This window comes from Mauremys reevesii, linkage group 25 (assembly GCF_016161935.1).
Source record: "Mauremys reevesii isolate NIE-2019 linkage group 25, ASM1616193v1, whole genome shotgun sequence".
Taxonomy (NCBI): domain Eukaryota; kingdom Metazoa; phylum Chordata; order Testudines; family Geoemydidae; genus Mauremys; species Mauremys reevesii.
In genome coordinates, this window is record NC_052647.1 from 4,423,176 (window position 1) to 4,429,605 (window position 6,430).

The following is a 6,430-nucleotide window of genomic DNA, read 5'->3' on the forward strand; positions in this document are numbered from 1 at the left end:
CCCAACCCAGGCACGCGGCTGTGAGCTGCGATCCCCAACCTCGAACCCTGTGTGGAGCTGCGGGGCTATGAGCCCCGGCCGCTGAGCCGGGCTGTGAGCTCTGACCCCGACAGGGACACGTGGCTGCAAGCTCCGACCCCGACCTTAGTGCGCAGCTGCGAGCCCCGACCCCAGCTATGAGCCCTGACCCCAACCCCTGCGCGCAGCTGCAAGCCCCAGCCCCGACCCCAGTGTGCGGCTGCAAGCCCCGACCCTGGGCTGTGAGCCCTGACCCCAACCCTAGTGTGCGGCTGTGAGCCCCGACCCCGAACCCAGTGTGCGGCTGTGAGCTCTGACCCCAGTGTGCAGCTGCAAGCCCTGACCCTGGGCTGTGAGCCCCGACCCCGAACCCAGTGTGCAGCTGCGAGCCCCGACCCCGGGCTGTGAGCCCCAACCCTGACCCCAGTGTGCGGCTGTGAGGCGAGCCCTGACCCCAGTGCCGGGCTGCAAGCCCCGACCCCACAGTTCATGATACACTATGATGCACATCTTATATGTATTAGTTGATTTTGTACACTGATCTTATGATTAAAATAAATAAACGTTCTATCATTATTATTATTATTGTTATTTACATATTTCTTTTTTTTTTACATAGTAACTACTATGAAATTATATGGAGGGGGGAGGGCGCAATTTTATATTCTTGCCTTGGGCGCAAAAATAGCTAGTTACAGCTCTGCGGCAATTGATAGCCTGCTGGGCGGCTGCTGCACAGGGAACTTAGGGGAGCAGGGAGCTGATGTGGGGGCTGCCGGTCCACCCTGGTTCCAAGGCCCCACCAGCTAGCTCCAACAGGCTGCGCTTCCTGCAAGCAGTGGACAAAGCAGGCGACTGCCAAACAACATTAGAAGGGAGCATTGCGCAAATTTAAACAAGCATGTTTTCTAATAGGTCAGCAATGAAACAACATTAACCGGGATGACTTTAAGTGAGGAGTTACTGTATTTACACAATATATTTACATGCACAAACATATATATATATATATACACACACACACACTTTTTATAAATTTTTTATATTGCTTTAATAATTTTTATGCAGCTGTACATAGATTATGGGGTTTTTTACATATTTGGGGGCAGTTAAGTTTTAATAGAAATCCCTTATGTTTTTTTAGCAAATTTGACTAAATTGTTCATAGTCAAATTATTTAGCTTAGATTGGTATTTTTGTGTGGATTATTTACAGAGCCTTTTTTTGGAAAAGGGCCCATTTTTCCTTCAGAATGGCTGCAAAGAAACCAAGAAATTATTTTTTTATCATCCTTTTTAAAAAAATATTTTTACAACATTTAAGAACATAAGAACATAAGAACATAAGAAAGGCCGTACCGGGTCAGACCAAAGGTCCATCTAGCCCAGTATCTGTCTACCGACAGTGGCCAATGCCAGGTGCCCCTGAGGGAGTGAACCTAACAGGCAATGATCAAGTGATCTCTCTCCTGCCATCCATCTCCATCCTCTGACGAACAGAGGCTAGGGACACCATTCTTACCCATCCTGGCTAATAGCCATTTATGGACTTAGCCACCATGAATTTATCCAGTCCCCTTTTAAACATTGTTATAGTCCTAGCCTTCACAACCTCCTCAGGTAAGGAGTTCCACAAGTTGACTGTGCGCTGCGTGAAGAAGAACTTCCTTTTATTTGTTTTAAATCTGCTGCCTATTAATTTCATTTGGTGACCCCTAGTTCTTGTATTATGGGAATAAGTAAATAACTTTTCCTTATCCACTTTCTCAACATCACTCATGATTTTATATACCTCTATCATGTCCCCCCTTAGTCTCCTCTTTTCCAAACTGAAGAGTCCTAGCCTCTTTAATCTTTCCTCATATGGGACCCTCTCTAAACCCCTAATCATTTTAGTTGCTCTTTTCTGAACCTTTTCTAGTGCTAGAATATCTTTTTTGAGGTGAGGAGACCACATCTGTACACAGTATTCGAGATGTGGGCGTACCATGGATTTATATAAGGGCAATAATATATTCTCAGTCTTATTCTCTATCCCCTTTTTAATGATTCCTAACATCCTGTTTGCTTTTTTGACCGCCTCTGCACACTGCGTGGACATCTTCAGAGAACTATCCACGATAACTCCAAGATCTTTTTCCTGACTCGTTGTAGCTAAATTAGCCCCCATCATGTTGTATGTATAGTTGGGGTTATTTTTTCCAATGTGCATTACTTTACATTTATCCACATTAAATTTCATTTGCCATTTTGTTGCCCAATCACTTAGTTTTGTGAGTTCTTTTTGAAGTTCTGCACAATCTGCTTTGGTCTTAACTATCTTGAGTAGTTTAGTGTCATCTGCAAACTTTGCCACCTCACTGTTTACCCCTTTCTCCAGATCATTTATGAATAAATTGAATAGGATTGGTCCTAGGACTGACCCTTGGGGAACACCACTAGTTACCCCTCTCCATTCTGAGAATTTACCATTAATTCCTACCCTTTGTTCCCTGTCCTTTAACCAGTTCTCAATCCATGAAAGGACCTAACTGCTTAATTCCCTCCAGCTTTTGCAAAGTTAACTTTTAATTTTAATTACTTGCTTATTTTTTTAAATGACACTTTTATTTGCCCAGATATTCCCATTTCAGGTATTGTCCCAGGGATCTGAACTCTCCATGCCTGTGCTTACTTACTGCTTTTTTTTTTACTTTTGCCATTATGCCCCTTACGGCTCCCAATTTGTTTTTTTAATTTTTTTATTTGTTGCCTGTCTGCTTGTTTGGGCCTGATTTTGCCTTTTTTGCTGTTGCTTTACTGGCAGTATTTTAGAAAATAATTGTTGTTTTATTACTAATTTTGATAGGGAGGCACTGATGGGCTTTTTAAAATTTTGTATGTTAGTTGTAGTATGGACATTGGCTAATGCAGGGTTCGGCAACCTTTGGCACATGGCACACCAGGGTAAGTCCCCTGGCGGGACGGGACGGTTTATTTACTGGCTGTGTCCACAGGTTCGGCCAATCACAGCTCCCATGGTTCGCCGCTCCAGGCCACTGGGGGCTGCGAGAAGCGGTGACCAGCACATCCCTCAGCCCGTGCCGCTTCCCACAGCCCCCATTGCCCTGGAGCGGCAAACCATGGCCAGTGGGAGCTGCGATCAGCCGAACCTGCAGACATGGCAGGTAAACAAACCGGCCCAGCCCACCAGAGGGCTTACTCTGGAGGGTGGCATGCCAAAGGTTGTTGATCCCTAGGCTAATGCTTGTTTAGTTCAGGGGCTGTGCAGAAAGTTTTGCAAAAAAAAATTTTTAAAGGAGTAGTTTTTTGTATGAATGGTAATTTTTTGGGGTTTTTTAGCATTGTTTTTAGGAGACTCTTCACTCTAACTTTTTTTTATGAATTTTTTTTACCCTTATAACTTTTTCGTGCCCACGCTTGTGCTGGGACATACACGACACAAAAAGTCTATACTCACTCAAAACCCTGACTGACAGAGCAGGAGGGGGGAATGCTAAGCCCCCTACCTTTGGGGCTTGATACTGCTACGACTGAGGGTATATTCGCCTATGTTATTTTTCCCTGACAGATGGGTAGGAGCAGCGAGGACTCTAATTCTCCCCCTATTGCCCGGTATCTCTACGACTGGGGGTGTGCACACCTGAATGATTGATCACTTTATACGTATGGTATACCTTTTAGCAATACTTCTAACAATTACGGTGAATGTCTTCTTCTTTTCACATTTCTCCACCAAAAATGTTATGCTTATAAGAAGCGCACGGGATGTTTTTCAGGGGAAAAGGCAATACACCGCATTAATTGGAAATACAACAAATAGCATATGCATTTAATTACACACACACACACACACACACACACACACACACACACACACACACACACACACACACACACAGTTCTGCCAGTCAATGTTTTAAAAGTTTAGAGTCCGGATCAATCTAGTGCCCAGCCAGGTTGATCACAGGTAGAGAAGAGCCAGGTTCTGTTGGTCGCGACACAATGCTCTGGGGAAGTCTTGGCAGGATGAATCCAATGTTTCATGGCAAGGCACTCTGTTTATATAGTGATATTTCTTTCACTGGGACCAATGAATTTTGCACCCTTATACTATAATTCATTTTTCTTTGACAAGTGCTTGTTTTCTAAAATTGGTTTAGGTTTTGGTTTTTGTTTGTTTGTTTTTTTTATTTTTTTAAATTAATTTTTAGGGAGTTATTTTATGCTGGTTTTGATCACAGCTACATTGTCTTTATTGCTAGGTGCCTGTTTTATTTTTAGAGTCATTAATTTCCCCTCCTCTGACATTTTAATAGGGGCTTGTTGCAATCTCCTGGCGCTCTTACATTTGTTCCTTGGTTCTTTCCTAGAACAATTGGTCCGCTGATGGCCTTTATACTTATTTTTAACACACACATTCCTTATTTACACACAAAACAGCATTGATTTAAATAGAGCATTGGAAGAGAACATCAGATTTCAATGCAGAAGAAAGCAATGATTGCATCCTTTACTTATTTTAAAATGCTAAACCTACAACAAAGTGGTGACCCTAAAGGTCTGTCACAGCCTTGAAATCAGCTTCAGACACAGATTTTGGCTCATGCATCTTTAAACTGATGGCCCATTAGGCCATTCCTTTCTGCTTTCAGAAAAGGTGGCTGGCAGGATATTGTCAAATCACACACCAATACATTTAATGCATGCTACATTATTATTCTCTATTTTTTATTTTAAATTATACAAAATACAAACATAATTTTTTACTACTGCAGCTGTGCAGATGTCCCCTGATTGGCCAGGGAACCTCCAAAGTACCTGAGGACAGAACCCTTCTAACTTCCCCTCCCTGGCATCTCCAAGAAGTTGGCAGCTGGCTACTCCCAGCTATTCAGAGGATAGCGGCTTGCCTGCCACACTCTCCCGTACATCATGGCTCTGTCATCACTAACTTGGTTCTACTTACTTGGAGGAAATGCGAAGCCTCGGCGTCCCATGGCTGCTCAGAAGACAAGCTCTGGGATTCTCACCCTTGTAGCTTCCTTATAAACCAGAAACAAGATCAAAAGCAAAACCAACCCACATCCAGCCACAGCATCTTTCTCTTTATCTCTGGTGTCTGGAAACAGAGTCTTTGGGCCAAGTTCCCCTCACTGAAGTCAGTAACTGATCCCACTAAGGAGATGGGCCCTTTATTATTTATTATCTTCCATAACCCCTGCAGTGTGCTGGGTGCCCTCACAGGGCAACAGGGAATCAGACAGTCCTTACGCTGCAGTTTACACTCCCATGGGAGATCTGATGAGAGAGTTGTATACAATTGGCACTGGAGTTCGGGAAGGCATGCGGGGTGCAGGCTCTGGGGGGTGAGTTTGGGTATGGGAGGAGGTTCCGACCTGGGGCAAGGGATTGGGGTCTAGGAGGGAATTAGGGTGCAGAAGGGGGGTTTGACCTGGGGTAGGGGGTTGGGGTGCAGGTGGGAGTGCAGGGTCTGGGAGGGAGTTAGGGTGCAGGAAAGGGTTCCAACTTGAGGCAGGGGGTTCTGGGTGGGGGCTCTGGCCAGGCGGCGCTTACCACAGGTGGCTCCTGGTGAGTGGTGCAGTGGGGCTAAGGCAGGCTCCCTGCCTGCCCTGGCTCCGCGCTGCTCCCAGAAGTGGCCAGCATATTCAGCCCCTAGGCAGAGGCACAGCCAGGTGGCTCTGTGCGTTGTGCACTGTCTGCGCCCACAGACACCACCCCCACAGCTCCCATTGGCCACAGTTCCCAGCCTGTAGCGCAGCAATGACTCAACGCTGCGGCGTCTCCTCATGGTCATCCAGGGAATTAGCTCTTTCCACTCAAGAGCACCCTCTGCTGGTCCAGGTGTTCCTCCCAGACCCCGGTGCCCCTTCTCTCAGGGTTCTGCCCCCTGCAGTACCCCACAATCTCGCTGGGTCTCCCCTCCCCGGAGAACCCCCAGCCCCCTATCCCCACCTTGCTTCAGTCTTGGGCTACTCCCAGTCACCATCTAGCCTCTGCTCACTGGGGCGGACTGCAGTATAACTACTACTCATTGGCAAGGAGGGTTTGCACCTGCTGCCCTCTGCAACCCCAGTACCTTTCTTTGGCCTTTGACAAGGCCTGCAGCCTGCGGGGTTTCTAGGCTGGAGCTCCCCAGCTCCTCTGGCCTTCCCCAAGCCCTGCTCCAGTCTTGGTACCCTGCTTAGCTCCTAGCAGCCAAGCCCATCACTCTCCACATCTAGAGAGTGTGTGTCTGTGTGCTCCTGGCCCACTGCCCTCTTGTAAGGGCCAGCTGGGCCCTGACAGGCGTGGCCGCATCTGTGGCTGGTTCCCCAATTAGCCGAGGCTTGCTGCTTTTCCTAGCAGCAGCCCTCTCACAGCCTCAGTCCTCTCCCAGGGCTGCTTTAAGC